At 38.8% G+C, this 11,209-nt stretch overlaps 1 pseudogene; it reads left to right on the forward strand.

Annotated features, from left to right (window-relative positions):
- Positions 1-2,486: 2,486 nt before the first annotated feature.
- Positions 2,487-7,846, forward strand: LOC104427623 (annotated as a pseudogene).
- The last annotated feature ends 3,363 nt before the right edge of the window (positions 7,847-11,209 follow it).

Raw genomic sequence — 11,209 nt, forward strand, 5'->3', positions numbered from 1 at the left:
TAGATAGGCTTAGCAAAGTGAAGCCACAAGGATGATCAGACTAGCCACGGGCGTGTGGACTATGTCGGGTCCTCATGACTCCGGCTTGGTCAAAGAACCGACCCAGGTCGTGGGCATGCGGACCGAGGTGAGTATTCTTGACACCATAAAAGAAACTTCGGGATTGAGATGGGCGACTTTTACCGCGAGCATGCGGTCGAAGTGGTATCCATCTCAATACCATCCTAAATAATCATATGCGGCCCAAGTCCGACGGCAGGTTGTGTGTGCAAAGTGTTGTGATTTATGCAAAGCATGCACATCAATTTAAATCAAACAACACTTCAATAAATAAAATAAACCATACATCCCTAACTCCAACCCGCAAGGCAAGGGTTAGCAATCACTTCCCCTTATACCTCCCAATCTGCAAAGACATTTAACACCTTAAATGTTAGGGACGTACCTGGGATCCTCGCTGCCAAGCAAAAAAAAAAATTTTTTAAAAAGAACATTGGCCTAAGTCCACTAAGAGTTTCGACTCAGTCCCCAGCGGAGTCGCCAAGTTGTCGCGACCCATTTTTTCGGGGTTTAGACCACCTAGGGTTTGGCTAATGGATTGTTAAGCCTAGACTTAACTCAGGCTCTCCCAAGCCCATACCAATTCGCGACTTAGGTTTGAATTGTTAACATGCAATTGAATTTTAACTAGGAGTCGCCACTAATCTATTTTTGGTGGGTCGATTAGAAACCCTAGTAAAGTAACAGGAGATTTACTTTACTCCTACGAACCAGAGACTAAGAGTACGGGGACTTGGTTACGTTAGATTTCTCTAACGCCCTTTCGGTACCTTTCTTTTTATTTTTGAAAAATGTTTGGCAAGCAATTTGGATTGATTTTAAATCTATTTCCCTAACATGTGAGGTGTTCATGCAGGTGCGCAAACCACCAATTTAACACCCAAGAAAACAATTAAATGATGCAGAACTTACCTCAAAGCAACGAAAGCATCTGCATTGTTAAATTAAAATCCGCATCAACAACCCTAGATATGGTTTCTAATTAACAAGCAATTTCTTTCTTTTTGTTTTCACTTATTAAACGAGACTATAATCCATATGCAATGCAATGCTTTTAATCTAATATAAAATGATATGGCATGGCAACATGTCCTAAACATATGAATAAAAATTTTATGATCTCTTAATGAACATGCAATTGTTAAATATGCAATTTAAATTAACCAAAATGACTTAATTCTAATGACGTGCAATGCAATGCAATGACGTACAAAATTATTTCAACTAAAATGACATGCGACATATAATTCAATATGCGAGCTATATGTCACGCAACCTTCATTAAATGACCTAATCTAATGACGGTCAATTTCTAATTAGAAATGAACCTAACAATAATCACTAAATGACGTGCATTTCATGGACTTAATTCTATATGACATAGGCTTTTTATTTTCCTAAAAAAACATGCAATTTATCTAGGAGAGATTATCTACCTATAATTGATAAACATGCAAGCCTAACATGCAATGACGTGCAAAGAATGTCCTAATTCAACATGATATATGCATGATATTTTTTTTATGTTTTTATATTAATTTTGAAATTAAAATTTCCACATGCAATTCAAATAAAACCAACATCCTAAATGAATGTGCTTTTTCTTTTGGTTTTCTTTTCCATGATTCAAAATAAAATTCTTATTTTAAATGTAAAAGATAATAGCCAAACCTAATCTTAATTCAACATTTTTTGGATTTTCTTATTTAAAACTTGGGATAAGATTGCAATTTTAACCCTCAAACAGCAAATCTAATCCTAACTCAAATATTTTTTGGATTTTTCTTTTACGAAAATAAGATTGACTCACTAACTTAACGATAAAGAAATCAAACAAGATAAGATTGACATCCAAAAATTAGCGAACCGTATCTCGCGCATGAGATCGGATTGGCCAATTTTAAATTAAATCGCGAATCAAATCTGAGCCAGACGATTGGATTGTTGATTTTGAAGGGATTGCGAGTCGGTTTGCGAAAATCGGACTGTCAATCCCTAGGCTTGAGGGACTATTTCATATTGGGATATCAATAATACATTAAGGAACAATTCCACTAAAACAGAATATTAAAGAAATAATAAAAATAAAATAAAAGAGAAACTACCTAATCTGATTTTTCTTTTTCTCTTTTCCTTTTATTTTTCCTTTCCACACACAGCCGTGAATCTCCAAGGGGAGAGAGTCGTCGGGCCAACAAGAGGAACTCCGGCGAGGGTGAATCGGCGGTGGGCGAGCGCGCGGAGGTGAATTGGCGGCGGCTTCGCGAACAGGGGCGTCGGATCGCTGGGAGGTCGAGCAAAGGCAGAGCAGCGACGGGTTCGAGGCCTGCTGGCATCGAGTGGACCACCGGGTCTGCAGTGGCGACTGGTCACGGACCGGCGCAGAGGTGCGGGCTACAGGGGACGCTGGGCCATCGGATGGGCGTATGGTGGATCAGGCTCCAGATCTGGAGCGGTGCTGCGAGCAGGGGGTTCGGATCCGAACGGCGTCGGGGAACTCCGGTGACTCGCAGGCAAAAACGGGTCGGAGGCCGTGGGTCGTTGTTGGGGCTAAACAGAAGCGGATCGTAGCGCGGGCTCCTGCGGGTCGCTCGGCGTCGCAGTTGAGGGAACAGATTCGCGAGCAGCAGACGGCTAGGCGCGGGCTGTAGGCGAGACGGGCTGCTGGGCACCGGGGACGGGCGGAGTGACGGACGTCGGACTGGCGAGGATAGCTCGGGATCTGCTATAGAAACGTATAGCAACGGCGGCGAGGGGTGAATCGAGTGCCGGTGCTTGGGCAGAGGCGCTGCAAGTCGCGGCTGCAGCAAGCATCGGCGGCCAACGAAGCGGAGCGCAGAGGCGACGATGGCAAACGGACGCGAGCAGGGCGGCGACTCGCGGACGACGCCGCGCGGCGATCGGCGCGGCAAAAACCTCGAACGGCTGCTGGGGGGAAACGTCTACGGAGGCAAGGGAAGAAGATGAACAGGACTTTCTTTTTTTTTCACTCTCTCTCTCTCCACATCCCCCCCCACGTCTCTTTCTCTCACGTCTCTCTGTACCCTCTCTGTCTCTGTTTTCTCTGTTTCACTTTTTCCCTTTTTTTTTTTTACGAAGAGAAGCCACCCCACCTCATCCGTACACTGCCCTTTTATAAGCAATATAAGCAAGTATAATGTGATCTTCTTAGAATATTTCGAAAATTGCCTATAACCTCCGAATCACAAAATCCTTTTATCTCATAATATTCTCCTTATCTCCTAAATATTCTCTACTGATTTTCAAAGATAAGATCACAACCAAATTTTCTTAAATTCCAAAAATCATTATTTCAAATCTCAAATTTAGAAGATGGGCTCGGGTTAACTTGTTCCTTTCGTGGGCTTAATCCAATTAATTTGAAACTGTCTACACCGGTCCAAAACGCCAATTAAAATAAAATGCACCTAAACTATATGCTATATAATTAATATTTTTTCAGGAATTAAATTAACCCCTAATTTTTTTAATCTGATAAATGACTATACGGGTAGCCAAAATTTAGGTGTCAACACCCATTAAAACTCATATTCATCTATAATGTCTTTCTTCAGGTCTAAACTTGATCCATGAAAGTTTAATAGCAAACAATGATTTTTCTGTACTTTCCCTGCCCGTCCTAGGAGGAGAACCCAGCTTGCAAGACAGTTCTAAGTTTTTTGAATTTGAAAACTATCTTATAGGAATTTAAAACCACCCTGACACCTATTAGTTTTATCAGTTTTACCTCGTATTTTTAGTAAACAAAAGATGCCATAAATTTTAATTATTAACCATTTGAGATTCAACATGAAACACAAACACATTGATGATGCAAAACATTTTTGTGTCTAATAATAACAAACTTTAATAATATGTATACACATGCATATCCATAAGGTCCAGGGTATAGGGCCCGAGGTGGGTATAATTTGGGTATGATTCCAAATCTTGACCCTACCATATATTAATCGATTTTGAAATTTTAGATATAATAGGATGTTTGTTTTGTGGAAAATGGATGATTTGAAAAATATTTTTCAAAAAATAATCACTTATAAATGAAAAGTATTTGCATCATCCATGAAAGTGTTATTTATTAATTAATTATTTTAAACAATATACATGATCGTTTTTTATTATTCTTTTTTTTGCAAAGCAAATGGAATTTAAGGGGCTGTTTGGTAACTTGTCAAACAATACTCAATTCTGATTTTTTTGTTCCCGAGAGTAGTTTTAGAACAAAATCGCGTTTGATAAAAATTTTGTTTCTAGGAACAATTTGTTCAGGAAGCATTTGGAATGGAATCAATAATTAAAAAAAAAAAAAAGTTGATTCTTATTCCGGGAACAAAATTGATAATCAAAACCAACTCTTCTTCTTCTTCTTCTTCTTCTTCTTCTTCTTCTTCCGCCATCTCGTGACGGCCATCCATCACTGGCCGCCGCCATCTGCCTCCACCCGCTGCCGTTCGCCGCCACCCGTCGCCACTAGTCGTCGTCCGCCGGTCTGGCGAGCTCGCTGGAGGCTCGCTAGGCCAGGGCGAGGTTCAGCGAGCTCGCCAGAGGCAAGCCCAGCCACTCTCGAGTGGCGAGGCTCGGCCTCACCAAATCTGCAGACTAATGTATTACTTACAAGCATGTTGTTCCTGTTATAATACTTACAAGCATGTTATGTATGTTATAATATGGTTCCGGCTCTTTGAGTTTCACAGTTGGCCGGTTGTTTTGTTAAGCACATGATCCAAATTGATTGCCAAATTGCAACTTTTGCATGCATATATTTCACTTCTCTTTGGCTAAAGAGATTCTTCACTTGTACAGCCTACGATGTGGCAAGAGAGGTGGTTGAGGTTGGTCCTAGAGTCGAAAATTTTAAAGCTGGCGACAAAGTTGTAGCCTACCTCAATATTAGTGTATTGCTCATTGAAAGTGTTAGTATGAACACCTAAAGGGAGAGTGAATAGGTGTGAAGAAAATTTTTATGCAAAGAACAGTATAAATATTTTTCTTTTGAAATTGAGTTTGAAGAACAACAGACTTTTGAAACTGAGTCTGAAGAGCAGCATATTTTCAGCGAGATCAGACTTTAGCAGTTAAATAGAACTATGAACAAAATAAAGGAATTTAGGGAAAAGAATAATAACACAGAATTTATAATGATTCGGCTTATATCAAGTCTACGTCTACTCTCCCACACTAACAGCCTTCTAACTGGATTCCATTATACAATCAATAACAGATTACAACTTTGAGTGTAAACACTTAGTAATAGATCACACTATCTCACTGAGTCATTCTTTTGGTATTTCTCTCACGATCACAAATGTTTAAGCTCACAAGAGACAAGTGTATGATTGTAGGCCGCTCAGACTTTAGAATTATAAATTCTAAGCTCTGTCTCTTACTTGCTCATCGATCCTTGATCTCCTTAAATACTCATCCACTTCCAAACTAGCCATTGGACAATATCTCGAGGATCGTCTTCCAATCTACCCATTTGACAAATCTGTATCTAGAAGATTTGGTAGCCGTTGAATGACAAAAGTATAATCCCAAATTGATTCTAATCGCCTATATAAATAGAATCTTTGTTTCCATAAGTAGAACTTCTTTGTATAGAAAGTTATTGTCTTCAAGATCCAATTGTTAATCAATTAGATTGAGTCAATTAAATCAATCTTGATGTAGAATCCAAACCAGATCACTAGCCATTATACATTTAGGGCTAGTGCTACGTTTTGTCTCGTTCTGAATGTAAAGTCTGAGAGCAATAAACTTTATAATCTGAGTTTGAGTGCAATAGACTTTACAATTAGGACGTAAGTCTGAACATAATCTGCTTCTGAACAGATTTAGCTTTAAGGTCTGAACACAATTTGAATAAGTTCAACTTCAACATATAATCTGTCTTCTAGTTCTTTATTCACATTCAATCTGGAATTTATCAAAGTTGGCAGACTTCTGATATAGAACAGACTTTTACACTAAAGTTTGGCAGTTTTTAGACTTTGACATAGAAGTCTGGAAATCTTCATAATAGACTTTGGACAATATCCTTTACATATTCTATCATATGCATAGTTTGTTATTCAACCATTAAATATGTTGGTAGCGTTTGATTTATTTTGTCATCTTCAAAACATCATAAGGGATTCCCCTAACAATCTCTCAATTTTTTGATGATGACAAAACAATCTATGAATATGCAGATGTGTAATCACACTTTCTAAAATATTGATAAATCAATCATTAAATTTTAGATTTTAAAAAATGTGATTTGAATCGAAAGACAGCAAATAGATCGAGCATAACAATATATAGAAAAATAATCACAGCTCAATATTATAATATCAACAAATCAAAACATATGCATATTTATATTCTCTCCCTTTTTTTGTCATAATCAAAAAGCGATAAAAAGTATCATGTAGAGATTATAAAATGATAACAAATATATCTTGCATGAAACACAATTTTCAAAAAATCAGCTTTTATAAGTAAGTCAAATATTAAAGATATGCAATATAGCTCACTTCGATCATATATATCAGTAGATATTTAATAAAAATCACGGATGCATTATAAAATTCACTTACCGCTTTTGTCATAATAAAACGATAATATAAATAAGAGATTTGTTAATGACAAAATGTAATAAACTATGCACTAACCGGATTTTGACAAATTCTATCACATTTACCTTTTCATTCCTTCCATAATAATCAAGATCATGATCAATTCAAAAACATTTTTCCAAAATTGATCAATGCTCCCCTTCAATTTATTGCCTTTTTGAGGTGATCACAATTCTTTTCCTTTCTCTTGGATTCACTTTCTCCCCCTATCATCATGACAATATTTGCGAATAGTACTAATTGTGCCTTGTGCACGTAGAGCTGAATATTTTTCCATTATTTCCTTCGTAACAACAATATCCACAACAATCATTTGTATTTTGAAATTCGAGGCAAAAATTTATTTTCTTCAATCAAGCTCTTCTCGAATTCAACCTGCGTAAACTGAACGAATTTTTTGCACAAATAAGTTGTAATAATATCCATATAATATATAATGCCCTTTCTTCAAATAAATAAACTGAATAGCATATATAAAATTAAAATTTAGAACTACTCAACCTTTCGTACGACACATTAGGGATTTCCTTAACAATTTGCAAAAACTTTGAATAAGTTTAGCTTCAGCATAGAATCTGTCAACTTGCGAAGCTAGGAAACACACACGTGACTGCAACTTGTGGGGCTCGCAACATCGACTTCGTCAAGAGCCTCGGCGCTGATGAGGTCCTCGACTACAAGGCCCCTGAGGGATCCGCCTTGAAGAGCCCATCTAGCAAGAAGTATGACTTCGTGGTCCACTGCACACGTGCTTTCCCCTGGTCAGTTTTCGAGCCGAACTTGAGCGAATGCGGCAAAGTGATAGATATCACCCGGGCATCAGCACAGTGACGACTTTCGCTCTCAAGAAACTCACCTTTTCCAAGAAGCAGCTCACGCCATTGTTATTAACACCCAAGGGCGAGAATCTGGAATTCCTGGTTAAGCTGGTTAAGGAAGGGAAGCTCAAGACCGTCATAGACTTGAAGCATCCGCTGAGCAAAGCCGAGGATGCTTGGGCGAAGTCTATAAGTGGCCACGCCACTGGTAAGATCATTGTAGAGCCATAGGCACTAATTGCTGGTATTGTCTATGATAGTGATTTTCTTCTTGCTGTGAATGTTATTGAACGTTCTGCTCATTTTCATCTTTTAGAAAGATTTCTGGAAAGCGTGACATCACTTTGAACGGAGCGATGTACATTGTAATGAAATACTTATGAATGTGTTCTTCTCTTTGAATCATTTCTCCTTTGCCACTTGGTACTTTTGTCTCAGTAGTTTGAAAGCTGTTGACTTCTGTTTGACCTTGGCTCCTCATTCTTTTACTTCTACTTTTATTTCTGGCGCGTGGGCTTTTTGACTTGCATTTAGACATGTAAATACTATTCACTACTAAATTAACTACTGATTATCTGCGCTATCGAATTTTTCAATAAACGGGTCCACGTGTTATTTCGTCGTACCATGGGTTAACTTGAAGCTGAAAGGAAATGCAAAACAATGGAGAAAAAGGTTCTGTATATTTTTTGTATTACTAAATGTATAGGAAGTGTCGGTATTTGTAATGCAAGAGAGGAGAAAAAAAGAAGAAAAAGAATATATGCACAATATTGTTTTTCCTAAAATATTCTATGTCTATGATCTCCCTATCAATTGCAATCTTAATAGATAAAAACAAATTCTCCTTCCAACACTCCCCCTTAAACTGGCAGCCTATAAATGTCAAAGGTGGCCAAGCTTGTTCAACAAATATCTATGTTGTCTCCGGCATAATGGCTTAGTGAAAATGTCTGCTAGCTGTTCTACAGTTCCAATTCCTCGAGTTGTAACAATGCCTTGTTGAATTTTTTCTCGAGTAAAATGACAATCAACCTCAATATGCTTTGTTCTCTTGTGGAAAACTGGATTCGCTGCCAATTTTAGCGCAGCATCATTATCACAAAACAATTCACTTGCTCCGTTGACTTGCACACCAAGATCTGAAAGCAGTCCTCGTATCCAAACTATCTCGCAAACAGTCTTTGCCATGGCTCGATATTCTGATTCTGCTGATGACAATGAAACTGTTGATTGTTTCTTTGTTTTCCATGAAATCAAAGATTTTCCTAGCTTGATGCAAAAGCCAGTGATGGATCTTCTTGTCATGGGACAAGTAGCATAATCTGTGTCACAATATGCTGTCATCTTCATGTTGCAATCTAGAGATAGTAGAATTCCAAGCCCCGGGCATCCCTTCAAGTACTTTACAACCTTTAGCGCTGCATTCATATGTGATTGCTTCGGGTTGTGCATAAATTGACTAAGTATTTGTACAGCATAGATTAATTTTCCAACAAGTCATTGGTATCCAGACGGATCCTTGAGCAGTGAATCTTCATTTGGAGAGGAAGAACTTACATCATATTCATATGTTGTCAATTTGATATTCTGCTCAATAGGTACAGCAGCTGGTTTGCATCCCGATAATCCAGCATCTGATATGATTTCCAGGACGAATTTTCGCTGACTGAGACAAATTCCCTCATTGGATCGAGCTATTTCAATACCGAGAAAATATTTTGGAGGACCCAAGTCTTTGATATGGAAAGCTGAATGCAAGTATTCTTTGAACTTTAGAATTGCAACATCATCATTTCCTATGATAAGTATATCATCAACATAAATCAATAGGTAGATTGATGAAGTACCTTTGGTCCATGTGAATAATGCATAATCATGCTTCGAGTGTTGAAAACCTGCATTTGTAAGTGCTGCGATGAATTTTGCATACCATTGTCTAGATGCTTGTTTAAGCCCGTACATGGATTTGCGGAGACGGCACACTCGAGACTCCCCCTGTCGACGTAATCCCTGTGGAACCTCCATGTAAATTTCTTCATCAAGATCTCCATGAAGAAAGACATTGTTGACATCCATTTGATGTAACTCCCAATTGCGTAATGCAGCAATCGCCAGAAAGGAGCGAACAGTTACCTCTTTAGCAACTGGGGAAAAAGTCTCATGGTAGTCAAATCCTTCACGTTGCATGAATCCCTTTGCGACAAGCCGAGCTTTGTATCGTTCAATTGAATTATCTCCCTTATATTTTATTTTATAAACCCATTTTCAGCCAATGGGCCTTCTGTGAGCAAGCAGAGGGACGATGTCCCAAGTGTTATTCTCTTGGAGAGCAGCAATCTCTTCTTTCATGGCCCTTTGCCAACAAATATCACGCGCTACTTCCTCATAAGAAGACGGTTCTTGTTCTTCGGATATTCGACTGATGCAACACATGTGTTCCCGAGATAATCGACTAAAGGATACATAGGAGGATACTGGGTATTGCGTACCTGAAGCTCGCAAGGTAGAACAAATATAATCCTTTGTCCATGTCGGGGGATGAACTAGTCATCCTGAGCGTCTAGGCCTGTCAACTGCTGGGGATGATTGTTCAATATGTTGTTGCGGTGACAAAGGAAGCTCACTACATGCTACTGGAGAGTCATCACTAGTCTGACGTGCTGGGGAATCAGAATACCCAGTGGTGAGAACAGGTGAGTCAGGACATGTTGCGGCAGAACATGGGTCGGGAGACAGCTGATCTAGTCTAATCAAGATGTATTGTGGCTGCACAGAAATATCCTCCACTGATAAAAATTGTCGATGGCCTGATTCAGTCATGGACGCCTTATCTGAAGATCCCATTTCTTGAAAGGGAAATATATCCTCGTGAAATATAACATCACGACTAACAAAGAAACGACCGGTAGATATTTCCATAACCCGATAACCCTTTTGTAGGGTGTCGTATCCCATAAAGACACACCAAAAAGCACGGGGGTCCATTTTATGTCGATACCGAACATTCTTCATATAGCAAAGACAGCCAAACACGCGAAGATGACTAATGTCTGGTTGCTTACCAAAGAGCGTCTCAAAAGGAGTGCAACCTTTTAATATTCTAGTTGGCATGCGATTAATCAAGTAGGCTGCAGTGATCACACAATCTCCCCAAAAAGATTCGGGAATGAAGGCTTGATATTTTAGTGCACGAGCAACTTCTAGGAGATGTCGATGTTTTCGCTCGACAATCCCATTCTGTTGTGAAGTGTAAGCACAAGAACTCTCATGGAGAATTCCTTGTGATGACAGAAAAGATTGATACTCATTGGAAAAGAATTCACTTCCATTGTCTGTACGAATCCTCTTAACATGCTTATCAAATTGATTTTTAACCATGGATAAGAATTTCGACAGACAGGAGAAAGCCTGACTTTTGGATTGTATGAGAAATACCCAAGTGGCACGAGAATAATCATCCACGATAGTAAGAAAAAATCGAGATCCATCACGATGTGGTGTATGATAGGACCCCAAATATCCATATGTACTAATGAGAAAGTACTAGTGGCTCGAGATACACTAGTTGGGAATGGATGTCTCGTTTGTTTTGCCAAAGGACATACTTTACAATCAGAACAGGGAAAACATGCACTATGACCCAGACGTTTATGGGAAAGTGGAATTTTATTTGCAGCAATAGCATTACAA

The sequence above is a fragment of the Eucalyptus grandis genome, chromosome 11 (genome assembly GCF_016545825.1).
Source record: "Eucalyptus grandis isolate ANBG69807.140 chromosome 11, ASM1654582v1, whole genome shotgun sequence".
Taxonomy (NCBI): Eukaryota; Viridiplantae; Streptophyta; class Magnoliopsida; order Myrtales; family Myrtaceae; genus Eucalyptus; species Eucalyptus grandis.